The sequence below is a fragment of the Meriones unguiculatus genome, chromosome 21 (assembly GCF_030254825.1).
Source record: "Meriones unguiculatus strain TT.TT164.6M chromosome 21, Bangor_MerUng_6.1, whole genome shotgun sequence".
Taxonomy (NCBI): Eukaryota; Metazoa; Chordata; class Mammalia; order Rodentia; family Muridae; genus Meriones; species Meriones unguiculatus.
This window is the reverse complement of record NC_083368.1, coordinates 52,584,197-52,599,795: the sequence shown is the minus strand read 5'-3', so window position 1 is coordinate 52,599,795 and position 15,599 is coordinate 52,584,197.

Genomic DNA, 15,599 nt, shown 5'->3' with positions numbered 1-15,599 from the left:
TGAGAGGCAGGCTGCATGAGGAAGGCTTCATGGATCATGCCTCTCTCAATGCATTGGACTGACAGCCTTTTTATGGATGCCATGCATCTGGCTACTCAGCAGCTTAGAGAATGAATGTGTTGAGAAAGCATTCTCTTCAAGGTTGGGCTTCCTTCTGTTCTATATGTTGTAACTTACTGAAAAAAAGAAATCTGTTCTTTTTAAATGGATTACTGGAATAAGTAAACTCAAATACGCAACATTTAAGACAAATAGTGGCAGAAGACTTTTAATGTAGAATCCAGACATTATTATGACGTTGGGTGTTTTTATATTAGACTAGCCAAACAAGGGCATGGTAATTAATAGCACTGACTGTCCACATTACAACATCTCGAGTCACCCAGGCGAGAAAGCTCTGGACATGTTTGCAACTCAGGTAGCCGAGGTGGAAAGACCCACCATATATGTATGTGACTGGCACTGTTGTGTGGCGCCTAGTTGGAGACCGGATAAACTACCTGAACAACAACTTCATCACTCTACTTCTTTCGGGCAGACCCAGCATCCTCATATTCCTGCTGTCTTGCCTTCCTTCCCTTGTAGGTATGCTTTTTAAAAACTCTACTATTTACATTTTATCTTTTTCTTCCTACTCCACTCTAATCCCTTCCAACATCCCAACACCAGGTAGGAGAGAGAAAGGGTTAGTCGGAGAGAAAACACAGTTCTCTTATCTGCTTCCTGCTGCTCAGGGTCACTAGGTTCCTTGGAGCCAGTCCAATCCTCGTTTCCGGAGATCTCCTGAAACTTCTTGTCTCACAACAGCAACCAGGAGCAGCAAGGGGGGGGAGGGGGCTGAAGGAGCAGGAGCAGCCTTGTTCTTCCTCAAGCTTCCACACTCTCTGGGCTCTGACATTTATTCTTTCTCCAGAGTCCTCAGATTTAAAACTATCTGCAACTGGCAAGGAGCTCCTCTCAGAGCCCAAATGGGGCCAATAGCCTGCTGCTGTGACCATCTGAATCAGTCTGCCACATCCCACCCCTGGGACCAAAACAAAACTAGGTTTATATTCACAACATTCCCTGCCACAATGGACCCTACTCTCAAATTGTAAGGCAAAATGTACCCTTCTTTAAGATGCACAGGTCAGGGGATTTGTCACAGAGATAATTAAAGGAAATAATACATAAAATTGATACCAATAATTGGGCTTTAATTTTACTTTAATTTATGGAACTGTTTTTTTAGTAATGTGGACAATTTGAAACTTTGGACTAAAAAAGCCCTACCGTGATTTAAGCAGAGCTTAGTGGGCCAATTCTCATCAGAGCCTGAAAGACACCCATAGTGAGTAAAACACAGGTCATGGAACTTCAGAAGATAAATAGGGCTCAATCAGGGACTTGACCATAAGCCACGCTTACTACGTTCTGGTAGAGACTTGCAGAATCCTGCATATATCCAAAGAACATGAGTGAGGCTGAATTTAAAATAATGCATTAAAATGTTTGCCTTTGAAATATCAAAACAGGGTAATATTTACGCTCTGTCATAGCTACTGGTTATGTGCTTATTCAGGCCTACACTGAGAAGAGAAAAAAGTAAACCTGAAAGATATGAAAAAAAAAATTTCACACGGGCAAAGATGATCAATCCAAGAAAGACTCTACCTAGCAGTGTTTCAAAGCAGACACTAAGACTCATAACCAAACCCTCGGCAGAGTGCAGGGAATCATATGAAAAAAGGGGAGTTAGTATGATATGAAAAGGATAGGAGCTCTACAAGGACCAAATATATCTGGGCACAGGGATCTTTTCTGAGACTGACACTCAACCAAGGACCATTTATGGACATAACCTAGAACTTCTGCTCGGATGTGGCCCGTGGTAGCTCAGTAACCAAATAGTTTTCCAAAGTAAGGGGAACAAGGACTATTTCTAGCAGGATCTCAAGGTCAGGCTCATTGACTCCCCCCCTCCCAGGGGAGGAGCAGTCCTGTTAGGTCACAGAGGAGGACTCTACAGCCAGCCCTGAAGATACCTGATAAAACAGGGTCAAATGAAAGGGGAGGAGGTCCTCCCCTATCAGTGGACTTGGAAAGGGGCAGGGAGGAGACCAGGGAGGGAGTGTGGGGTTAGGGAGGGAATGAGGGAGTGGGATACAGCAGGGACACAGAGTTAACAAAATGTAACTAAAAAGAAAAATAAAATTAAAAAAAGGTAAATATATATATATTTAATATTTGAAATTAATTCATAAGTTTATGGTAATAGAGACATGTTCTTTCCATACCTTTTTGCCATAATTGTTAAATTATAAGCTATTAATTTACAAGAAAAAATAGAAGAAAACTGTGTACATAAATTAATGCCATTGCTATAACTAGATACATGTAGGTAATATATGAACAATTGTTGCTTACAAGCAGTTAACACTGAGATTATTTGTGTCAATGCCTAATAAATATGTTGAATTTAAAAAAAAAATTCAGTTGAATGGAACAAGCAAATAGCTTAAAGTTGCAGGCAAAGTGAGCACTGAAAAAAAAAGAGCCATATATAAGTTCAGAAGAGATTAATACTATTAAAAGAATCATTTTGCTCTGCAGTTAAAAACTAGAAAAGATGCCCTGAAGACCTCATATCCGTTAAAAGTTCTATCTTGAAACAATGCAAAGCACTTGAAGGGAAACCGGCTAACTTGAAATTGATGCCTAAGGAATTCCCTGCTCAAAATAACTACCTATAGAAATATGTTTCCATGATAACAACCAGAACTGATGCAGTTGTGATCTCAGATTACCAGGCTGGTTATCAAGCAGTCAGTAGAACTTGCTTTGACAAGCATGAAAGATGCAGGAGTGGGGGACTTGAAGAGGCTTGTGCCAAGGTTGCTAAAGGACTCTAAGATCAGGAAGTGTATTCCAGAGTTAGAATCACTACAAAGCCAACTTGAGATTCCAATATGTAAGCCTAAGTGGAAAAAGGCTGTGTTAGAATGGACATGCTAGAATATCAGAGATGCTAGGACCATCGTGTGCCTACAGAGGAAACAGGAAGGCGTTGAATTAAGCCATGCAGAGAAAGGCTTCACGCAAATAAGGAGCAGAACTAGAGAAATGGGCTGGCCTAAACCTTTAGAGTCTAGATGATTCTCTCATAAGCCCCAAGACAAAGTTGTAAGATTTGCTGTTTTCCTAGAGTGTTTTAATGTTTCAGTCTTGCTTTGGTCCAATATTCCATTGTTAAGTCCACATTTCTCCCTTTTGGAGTGGGAATATTTACTCTGTGTTGTTGTATACTAGAAGTATTTAAATTATGTTGTGAAGTAATTGGGTTCACAGTTAAGAGATTGCTAGAGCCTCATAAAAGGCTTTTAATTTAGACTTTCGAAGAGTGTTGTTCAAAACTATGTGCCTTTGCACAGCATTGTCAAAAACTGGGGTTATGGTGAATGGATTTTGCATTGGTAAATGAACAAGTGCTTTTGAATACAAGAGGTGGAAGATTGTGGCTTAAAAAGGTCAAGCTGATGAAGGCTAGATTTGTAATGGCTAATATTTATTGTAAGTAAGACAAGTTCTACATGTGGGAGATAAATCTCTGGTCGTGTATAGGGGTAGTTTCTAGATTGAGTTGATTGCAAGGGAAAGACGACCCCCCCTCCGAAGGGGCACAGTACAATTCCATATGTTCAGATACTCAGCTGAATTAAAAAGTGAGAGAGAGAGAGAAGCCTGGTGGTGGCACACACCTTTAATCCCAGTACTTTGGATGCAGAAGCAGGTGGAACTCTTGAGTTCAAAGCCAGCCTGCTCTGCAGATCGAGTTCCAGAACAGCCAGAGCTACACAGAGAAACCGTATCTTGAAAAACTAACACACACACACACACACACACACACACACACACACAGAATGTGAGCATAGTATCGGCATTCATCACTTCCTCCTGACTCTGAATACAATGTGACCACAACCTCACAAGCCAGTCACAAGGGCTCACTACCATAGCAGACTGTATCCCAAATTGTAATCTAGAATAAATGTGTCATCTCTAATTGTTTCAAGCATTCGTCAGCAAAAGTGAGAGAGAGAGAGAGAAGAAAAGTGACTAATGCAGCTCACTGTACTTCTAGCTCACAAAACAAAGGAAGACCAGTTATCGAACATCATAAAAACAATCATTAGCATTGCTCCTCAGCAAGAAGGTCAGACCATTATGTTCTGACGAGTGACATGTTTTCTAAATCCACAAGGTACAAGCTATCACCTATAATCATCACAGTTCTTCTGGCATAAATCATAAGTATACAGCAGATACTGTACAAAAAGGAAAATGAACCTCAATTTCAACCTTGCAATGCCAGTCTAAGGATGTTTTGAAATTCTTACTTCTCTCTTCCTCACTTCACAAATGCATAAAAAAAAATCTAATGACCCTGTTCCTTATGCATGAGAAAGCTAGGAAAGATTTTATTTTATTTTTTGTTGTTTTGTTTTCTTTTGTTTTTCTCAGCAGGAATAGGGTAAAGCAGGAGCCTCCAGGTATTCTCAACCTGAGACAGAAGTGAAAGGAAGGCAGCACTTGGAAACAGGTGAAAATATGTCTAGGTAATGAGAAGGTGGAGTGTCCCTGAAACTCACCAAGAGTAGGAAGACAGAAAAGGAAGAAACTTTGAGCAGACTGGAGGAGCTGCCTGTGATAATATCCAGGATACTGTTACTTGATACTTGATACAATTATGTCTAGGCTGTTGGAAAAGTTTGAAACAACTGTGAGGTAGAGACAAGAGCTTTATAATATCTAGTCCTTTGCTTCAAAATAAGCACACCAAAAGAAAATGCATTTTTTTTAAAACAGGTATTGAGGTAGTTTCAGAAAGTTTAAAACAAACAAACAAAAAGCATTCAAAAGGCACAAGCTTGATTGTAAACACAGTTGTTGGACAGTGTCCTGGAAGGTGCATCTAATTAGCACTTTATGCATTGTTGTTACTTAGTTATGAATGGCTTGTCATACGCTTTTAAGTCTTGGCATACAAAAGCTGCATTAAAATCCAAATTTATACCATAACCTATTTCATCAAATTTGGTTTGGTTTTTGTTATGTCAAACAGATAAATATTGACATTTTCCATTACAATTTCTTTGAAACAATGTTAACAGGGAAGCCATTTTACTAAATCTAAAATCATCAGATTTTTATAACATTCAAGGATTGTCAATAAATCAAGGGTAAAATTATCACTTTACTTTTCCAATTAAGGAATTAAGTACCTAAAAAATTCAATAATTTGCCTACAAACCCCAAAGTAGAAAATTCAATTCGCAATAAAAATGCAAAACCAACACAGGACATTTTATACTGACTGGTTTGTCTTATAGAGTGTGTGGAGAATGGAAATCTTTGTTTAGATGACTAACCACCGTACCTTGCTCCCGGAGTCAGCATTACTTCAGGCAAAGGGGATCTAAGGCTAGTAGTCTAGATGAGAGATATGCACTCAGTCTAACTGATATACAGTGCTACTTCTTTAAAACATCTGAGTGTTTTGAATTTCAGTAACTTTAATTTCTTAAGTTTCACTTTACCATGTTTCGATCATTTACCTTCAAGATTCTAGAGGTCTCAATACAGAGTAAGTTATATTTCATGCTTCAACTCATTCTCTTTCGATGGGGAAGTAGAAAAGCTGAATTCATTTGCTAAAGTTTTCTCTCAATGGGACTGAAAAGTCAGAATGAGCCTTTAAACTCAAATGAACACTTGACCTAACTCACAAGTAAATTTCATTCACTTTGAAAGGATTTTTTTTGTCTTCTGATTGCTGTAGTTGACAGTGATTAAATATCAAACTTCCTACATGATCTTTATAGACAAACTCAATGAAAAGTTAGAATGGGCAAAGCATGTGTATGATATAAAACCCATGAAGGTAAAAGAAAGAGACTCTTAGCTTGAAATCGACATAATTAAATAATCCCAAACTTTAAAAAAGCATTTCTCTCTCCCTCTCTCCCCAATGTTGACAGATATTCATATGGAGTAGACACAAGGGTTCTTCAGTCTACAGGTGATGCTTTACCTCTTTTTACCTTGTGGCAAACAAACCTGTCTCATGCTTTGGCTCCAAACATCAGAACCATGTCCCACTAATGAATTCCTAAAATGCTTAGTTCAGTAATTCAGGTGAGGGAGATACACCGATTGGGTCAAGCCAGGGGCATCCTCAAGTGATCTGATCGATCTTAAAGCCCAGCTTGAACCAGGCCCAATGGTACACATCTATAACCCCAGAACTCAGGGAGCAGAGGAAGGGGGTGGTGGCAAATCAAAGGCTGGTCTGTTTTATGTAGTGTGTTCCAAGACAAATAGGGCCATGCGACAAGACTCTATCAAAAGTCCAAACAAATGAGCTGTCTTGCTATCTTGAATGAAACATGAACTGTTTTCAGCTGGCTGTGAGTTTTAGAAGAAAAAAAAAAGTGTAAAACTCTGGGGAAGAGGAATCCAGAAAGAACTGAAGCAAAGAGTGGAATGGGATGTGCTGCAGACATGGAGACTGGAACCAAGGACCAAAGTATCTGACCAAAACTAGGCCGTGCCCCAAAGTCTTCATATCTGACACCGTCAATGTTTGCAATACATTATAACTCTGACAGTCCCTGATGCTCAGCAGAATAGATTTACAGAGGAAGCAGAGACTGTTCCCACTCTCAAGTTTCCACTTTCCATATTCCTAGCACTAGAAAATTTAGGGAATGATAGAAAAATTGTCATAGCCAGTTCCTCGAGTTGTCACATAGCAATGACACTGTGGATTTTCCATAAACCTGACACCCAAAGCTGGTCTCTCAACGTTCTCACGCTTCTGTGATGATGCCTGGCATTGCCTCGATGTCGGTTTCCTTCTGTGGCCTGGGTTTTACTTCTCAGTGTTCTGATACACTCTGAGAACCCTCCTTACTATGATAAAGGTTGTCCTCTACCATACCTAGAAGCAGGCATGTTCTTTTTTGTTTCTTTCCTTCATTCACTTGGTGCCGAAAACCAAGACCATGTCCTTTCCTTTCCTTTTTCTTTTTTTTCATTCACTCACTTCAAAAGAAAAACAAACAAACAAAAGTCATATTCTTTCAGACAGAGCTGGGGTTGCAGACATTTTAAATGAGTATGCTATCCAAGTACAGGTCCTAATACGGCTTTGGCTAATGCTTTACCCAGTAATCCATCTCCCAAATACTACAGACATTTTTTTTTAAGTACAAATGAGTGGTGAGGGCTGCAGCATATGGAGGTTTAACAAAAATTAAGCCTTTTATCTTGTGCTAAATGAGTACTTTTCCTTGTTTTCTTATTTAATTTTTTGGTGGGGGAGTTGCTAAACTCTTCTCACTCGGACACAAAAACATCCTTTCAAACTGAAACCATTGTAAAAAAATCATCCAGGTTTCACTGGGGAAAAACACACACAAAAATAAGCTAATATTTTTAGTTTTAAATGTGAAATACAAGAAAGCCAGGTCTTTGGGTCCTTTGTTTTATTCTTTTTAATTATATATGAATCTGGGTTTGCTTTTTAGATCAATATCATTAATTAGATATCAAAGTGTCAGGTATCATACATAAGTTTGTGTTAGAAAGCAAGCCTCTACTGGTGTCATGGCAGTAGATAATGCTTTGTACTTTTAAAAACCACATCATGTTGACCAAATTGTCTCATATAAATGAAAAAAGTGATGGCCATACACAGGTAACCAGTTTCCCCAGGCTTTATATAAGTTCTATACTTAATGCCAAATTTACAAATCATTTTGAAAATTGATGATGTAGGCAGTGGTAACTTAATTGGGTTCTCTAGAAAAAAATGAAATGGTGCATCTGAAAAATAAAATCATTACTTTGTAACGGAGAGTTTTTTCCAGCAGAGTGATATACAGTTAAAAGTTATCCTCTCCCAAATTGTCACACATACGAATGTAAACACACATAGTAAACATACTTTCACATGACCTGAACACAAAGCTCAATTTCTATACATATATATGAATGAGGCCTTGAGTATAACATTGGGTTCTCAAGTATCTAGACATAACCAGTCCATCACACAGATGGACTATTTTGTGTGGTGCCTTTGTTCTCTTTAATTCTTTCCATCTCCCATGGAAGGAGTAAATTAAAAACTAGTCTACTATCATACAACTTAAAACAGTCATAAGAGCTGTAGGTCACATGACAGAAATGAGAGTCTTAGTTTCCTTTTTTGTTGGTTTTGTTTCCCAGAGAAAGTAACTGTCCAGGGACCAGAAAGCCTTTGCAAAAACTCTAATGCCTTCAATTTGTCTAGAGAGCATAATGAAAGCCAAAGCATACCTGTCAGAAGAAGTCTCCCTTTGCGCTTCTACTCTCCTTCTCCTGGAAAATACGTGAGACGGAGAATAGCTCCAGGAACCACAAAAGAAAGAAAAGCAAAACAGAGAAGGCAGTCAGATTTTTAGTAACCTAAAGTCTTTTCCAGAATTTTCACTCTCTTCCCATTGAACGTGGAGCTCTGAAATAACACGCTAGGACACCAGGGTTAAGTAGAAACAATAACAGTAAGAATACAGCTTTGTAATGTTCATCCATTCCCTTCCTCTCTGCGGATCTCTGTCCTCCATCTGGGATGAGCCTAGCCAGTTTGCTCCAACACATGTTCTCCACTTACGATGTTCTGCCTCATCACACAGGAGCCCACAAACAAAAGCGCCACGTTGTCGTTCGCTGAAATGCCCAAGACAGTGAGGCAAAATAAATCCTTCTTCACATTGCTTTTCAGGTACTTTGTGGAAGCTGTGAAAAATGACTCAAATATAAGAGAAGGCATCTTGTAAGCAGATGTTTTGTAACAGATTGAAATATTCTATCCTGCAGAAAATGTCCATTAAACAACTCAAAACAGCCTCAGGAAGTCCCTGAAACTGACCAGATTCACTAGGCTGTTCCCTTCTTCAGAATAAACAATAAAGATGCTGGGAGTCACTCTGAGAAGCCAAGCTGAAAGGAAGACTCTCAGGTAAACTAAGTTCCAAAAAGGAAGCAAAGATCAGACACACATCCAGGAAAGAAGCAGAAACCTATTGCTTGCCTGGAGGAAACATAGGCCAACTGAGCTCTAGAAAGGACATTCCCCAACCTGTTGAGCTGCCTGTGGGCTGTGCAGTATGTCCAGGTTTCCCAGCTTTTGAGAGCTGTCATCCATGCAGCTAGGGTGGGCGTTGGTGATGCACACTGACTGGTTGAGTCATTTCTGCTCCCATACATAACCCCTCACCCATATTCCTGTTAAATAGTTCCAAAAAAAACTCATTGGTTCAGCAGGTTGGACTTTGGCAGTATCTGTACCTTGCTCTGTCATGTGTTCCCTATCTAGGGAGACAAGTATTACCTCTCCACAGGAAAAGTCTGTTGCACAACACCTAAGCTACAGGGAGACATTGTCTCAAAATACACAACGAACCACCAACCAACCAATCAACTGACCAACCAACTAACCACTAACCAAACAACTAACCACTAACCAACCTGATGATTTTTCATAGCTCCTGTAAACTCTCTTCATTCTTTTTCATTATTTTATCTTTTTTGCTAATCTTCTGTTTCAACCTCCTTTGAGGTAGGACTACAGATTCATGACTCAAATTTTACCATAATAAATATTTGAGGAAGTAGACAAATGAGGCCAAATACTGTTTTCTTTAAGTAAAGAATAAAAACTTTACTAATCTGAGACTAGACGCGTACCTTCATGTAGGGAAAGTTTCAGAGCCTCCAGTCAAATTTAACCTACAGAATTGTTAAGCAAAGTAAAACTATCAATAACCGAAGACATCAGTGTAGTCACCTATGGCAAAAATTCTAGCAAAAATAAAACATTTATGATATATTATTATATATTAGATAACAAAACCCAGTGATATAAGCAGTACAAAGCAAAGACTGTTAGGACTGTAACGGTGACTCTCCAAGTGATTCCTTTCTATCTCTGATTAGAACTAGTTGAATATTATTCTGTTTGTGGGGGTCTTTTTTTTTCAAGAAAGGAACTTAGAAACTTCAACTGTGAGTATATTGTGATCTCCACCTTGAAGCTCAAGGGTGAAGACAGTCTCCAATGTTCAGGATGTTCCAATGAGCAGAGGGAAATGAAAATACACCCATTGTGGGGATATAGCAGAGCTGGTCACTGCTCACCACTATCTCATTCCCTTCTTGGGTAGTAAGTCACTATGGAAAGGCTTGTGTACTGTACATATATTGTGAGAATACACGTGAGTTATAGTCAAAAACTGTTCCCATGGGTCCCACTTTTCTACTGCTGCGGCAGGGAGACTTGGGTCCCGTGTTCGAACACCTATACAATAAACCCTCATGTATCTACAGCGAAGTTGATTCCTGGTGGTCTTTGGGGGTCTCATGAACTGGGCATAACAGCATGTATATATAGACTCACACATATGAAGGATCATGGTGGGCCATCATGAAACTCACTTATTACAATGGATTGGTGCAGTTACGGAGACTGAAACACTACAAGAGGTAGTCAGCAAAGTAGACCCAGGAGAGCTAATGATACAGTCCTAGTCTAAGTCCAAATCTAGAGACAAGAATGCAACCATGTTCCAGATGTAAGTCCGAACTGGACTCTCCCTTCCTCTGCCTTTTGTTTCAATTTATCAGCCGTTAACATAAAAGTCTTTTTCACTGGTTCTTTAACACGTTGGAAGGACACCCATCTACACAACTCTAAGCAATTTAATTTACTCATTGAAATGTCATTCTCATACATAAAACCCTTCAAAAACACAAGCAGAGTGTGTAGCCAGGTATCTGGGCACTGCTTGTCTTGATCAGGCTGTTACAAAAGGATAACCACAACACTAGGCATCTTAGTGTAGCAGGATGCAGTAAATCTCAATGACAGCCTACAAGCTTCTTGGCTCACAGAGCAAAGTGTCTTAATTCTGACTCTAAGAAAGTTACTCTAGAAGAAAGCAAGAAATATAGCCTCAAAAGAAATGAAATTTAGCTATGAATTTTTGTATCGTTCAAATTTGGTAACATTCAAATTTGTTCAATTTAGCAGCAAAAGTAAAGACAGCTGTATCATTACATATTTAATTCTCAGGCACATAAATCATACAATGCTAATACCAATATTCAAATCTATTTTTCTAATTATTAAATCCTTATCCTAGACACTTGTAATTTTGATACTATAACAGAACTTCTACTCAAGGTTTAGAATATTTTTAGTATCCATGGATGAATGAAACTGCATATTATTTTATATATTGTATACATTGTTTTACAGTGCCTTCCCCTGGCTCTTTCTCACTGATATGATTGCCATTCCAATGAGATAATCCCAGCTAGATTTTGAAGCATGATCAAACTCGACTTTTGGAAGGATTAATCTTGGTTGATGTGGCATGCTCTGACAAAATGACATAAAATGTTTTGGTGAACTCCCTTTCAGACCTTAGCAGAAACTATCAGTGTGTCCACCCACTAACCAACAAGCATGAAGAGAGTGACTATAAAATTGATGACTTCAAAATGCTTATATTCTAATTTATAATGCTTTCTTAATTTATTGGCTTGAGAAATAAATAAATTTTCCTCCACTATTTGTTTGCCCTCAAGTATAATAGTACAGGAAATGCAGAATAAGTGTCTGATTCTTTCTTTTTTTACTGTGTTTCAGAGTAATGAGTTGTTCCTTTAACATTATTCAAATGTAGCCAAGAAAAGGTTTTTGGGTTTTGGCTTATTTATTTGTTTGTTTATTACAATTTATTCACTTTGTATCCTGGCTGTAGCCCCCTCCCTCATCTCCTCCCAGTCCCACCCTCCATCTCTCTTCTCCCCCTATGCCCCTCCCCTAGTTCACTGATAAGTGAGGACCTCCTCCCCTTCTCTCTGACCCTTGCCTATGAGGTCTCATCAGGGATGGCTGCATTGTCTTCCTCTATTTCCTGGTAAGGCTGCTACCCCCAGGGGGAGGTGATCAAAGAGGCCGCCACTGAGTTCATATCAGAGACAGGACCTATACCCCTTACTAGAGAACCCACTTGGAAACTGAGCGACCAATGGGCTTCCTCTCAACAGGAGGTCTAGGCGCTCACCATGTATGGTCCTTGGTTGGAGTATTGGTTTCTGCAGGAGCTTCTGGGCCCAGGTTTCTTGGCTCTGTTGGTCTCCTTGTGGAGTTCCTGTCCCCTCCAGGTCTTTCTGTCTCCCTCTTCTTCCATAAGGTTACCTGCACTCTGCCCAAAGTTTGGCTATGAGTCTCAGTATCTCCTCCTATACCCTGCTGGGTAGAGTCTTTCAGAGGCCCTGTATGGTAGGCTCCTGTCCTGTTCCTTGTCTTCTACTTCCAATGTCTATCCTGTTTGCCCTTCTAAGTGAGGTTTCAGCCTCTTCCCTAGGGTCCTTCTTGATGTTTAGCTTCTTTAAGACTATAGATTTTAGTATGTTTATCCTATATTATATGGCTAATATCCATAAGGTGATGACACCTTAGTATTTTTTGTTGAGATCAGATGAAAAGATGGCACATTTGTGCTTCAGAAGAAAAGGCTCATGGCTTCAGCACTTCTCTGTGTCTTAATAAGGAGGTGATGCCCCATTCTGCATCATATATATATTCCATAGAGGTTTACCTTATAGTCACAAAGACTTTATGTGAAACACAGAAGTAGTCAATGAGTGGCTGCTAAGTGTGCAAACAATAGCCCAATATGTTTTAGTTCTGGGCCTACCACATTTCACCGAAATCTCAGAAGTCCTAATCAATCAGTCAGTAAGCCTTGTAAGAATCTTTGACACAGCTGGGCAATGGCAGCACATGCCTTTAATCCCAGCACTAAGGAGGCAGAGGAAGAAAATCTCTGAGTTAGAGGACAGCCTGATCTATAGAGTGAGTTCCAGGACAGGGAGCGTAACAGTTCATAGGTACATAACAAGTTCCAGGTCAACCTGCCTAACTTAGACTCTAACTCAAAATAAAATCACTCCTGATGAGACCTGATAGACTAGGATCAGAAGAAAGGGGAGAAAGACCTCCCCTATCAGTGGACTAGGGGAGGGGCATGCATGGAGAAAAAGGAGGGAGGGGAGGGTTGAGAGGGGAGAAGGCAGCTACAGGTGGGATACAAAGTGAATAAACTATAATCAATAAAAATAATTTTAAAAAAGAAACCTCAAAAAAAAGTTTTAAAGCACTTTCTTAGTTTGTGTAAGTCTTTACATTCAATCCTTCTACTGAAAGAGAAAAATATTTCAAAATAATATGTATGAAGATTATAAAATGATATGAAGCCACTCGCATCATTAATTGAAATGCACAGGTTTAGAAGTATGTATTTGATGTGATTACAACAATATAAAAGTCATTTTGTAAGAAATATTAATAAAGACTACTCCAAAGTTACCAGTGTGTAATATAGTGTTTATTGGTGATTTCCCTAGTTATTCTTTCAATTTTGTAAATGTTCTATAATGCTAATCACATTGTCTTTGAAATAAAAATTAATCTGATTTTTTAAATAGTAATCTATATATGTAATCATATGTTTTGTTCACAGTATTGTGAAAGCTTTGTTTGTTTGTTTGTATCATACCTTTCAGAATTAAGCTTTCATAGAAACCTCTGACAAAGCTGGGATCCTGAACTGAAAAGTCTTAGAAGACACAGCAGCAACTTCCATTCCTTCTTTATCATCATCATATCTTTCTTGACTTATTATTATTATTAAATTATCTTAATGGAAAGAAAATCCCGTCCCCTGAGAGTGTCTCTCAAGAACATACCACAATGCCTGAGTGTTTATAAATGGCCCCTGGCTATGAAAGGAAACAACTTGACTGTTTACCTTTTCTTTGCTTTGGTGATCAAGAGGTTATCCTGGACCAGCTACAGGTACTGAGAACCCAGAAGTGCAAAGTAAGCTACTGTATTTACTCCCAAGACCAATTTGCTGAGATAAAAATTATATTACCATTTTAGTCAGGGTCCTCCCTCTTGATTAGTTTCTTTAGATGTACAGATTTTAGTAGGTTTATCCTATAATATATGCCTATATGAGTGAGTACATACCGTGTGTGTCTTTCTGCTTCTGGCACAGCTCACTCAGGATGATCCTTTCCAGTTCCCACCATTTACCTGCAAATTTCATGATTTCCTTATTTTTCATTGCTGAGTAATATTCCATTGTGTAGATGTGCCACAATTTCTGTATCCATTCTTCAGTTGAGGGATATCTGGGTTGTTTCCAGCTTCTGGCTAATACAAATAAAGCTGCTACAAACATGGTTGAGCAAATGTCCTTATTGTGTACTTGAGCCTCTTTTGGATATATGCCTAGGAGTGGTATAGCTGGATCTTGAGGAAGTGCTATTCCTAGTTACCAGATTGTTTTCCAGAGTGGTTGTACAAGTTTACATTCATACCACAAGTGGAGGAGGGTTCCTCTTTCTCCACAACCTCTCCAGCATGTGTTGTCACTTGAGTTTTTGATCTTGGCCATCCCGAAAGGCAAAGAGGAAGGACATCAGAAGAAGAAGAAAACAGGAAACAAGCTAGGAACCTGCCACAGAGGGCCTCTGAAAGGTTCTGCCCTGCAGACTATCAAAGCAGATGCTGAGACTTATGGCCACTGTTGGGCAGAGTACATGTAATCTTATGAAAGAAGTGGGAAATAGTAAGATCTGAAGAGGACGGGAACTCTTACCAGAAGAGCAACAGAACCAGAAAATTTGAACACAGGGGTCTTCCCAGAGACTCATACTCCAACCAAGTACCATACATGGAGATAACCTAGAACTCCCGCACACATGTAGCCCATGGCAGTTCAGTGTCCAAGTGGGTTCCATATAATGGGAAGAGGGACTGCCTCTGACATGAACTGATTGGCCTGCTCTTTGATCACCTCCCCCTGAGGGGGGAGCAGCCTTACCACAGAAGATGACAATGAAGCCACTCCTGATGAAATCTGATAAACTAGGATCAGAAGGAAGGAGAAGGGGATCTCCCCTATCTGTGGACTTGGGGAAGGGCAGGCATGAAGAAGGGGGAGGGAAGGTGGGAATAGGAGGGGAGGAGGGAGGGGCTTATGGGGGATACAAAGCGAATAAAGTGTAATTAATAAAAGTTAAAAAAATAAATAAAAATGAATAAAAGTTAAAAATTATATTACCAAATTTTAGATGATAAAGGAGAATATAAATAACATGCTAAAATTTATACCACCACATAGATACTGAGAGCATAATACAACTCAGGTTCAAAGTGATTCTAAATCCAAGTCTGCTACTCGGAAGTTAGATGGGAAGCAGAGGACGACAAAAAGTAACTGATTTTTCTTATACTTTCTTTGCAGCAGTGCCTCTGCCGTGTCGTTTCTTAAATCTCTTTCATTAAAATCAGCTTCGGTTTCTAAAGTCAGCAGCTGCATTTTCTCAACATGGCTCTAGGTTTTGGATCTACAGCACCCTCAACCCTGGACAACCTTTTTGTGGGATGCAGCCTTGTAGGATCTGTGAAGGAAGAGGTTGGTGGTTGAGAGAAGCCT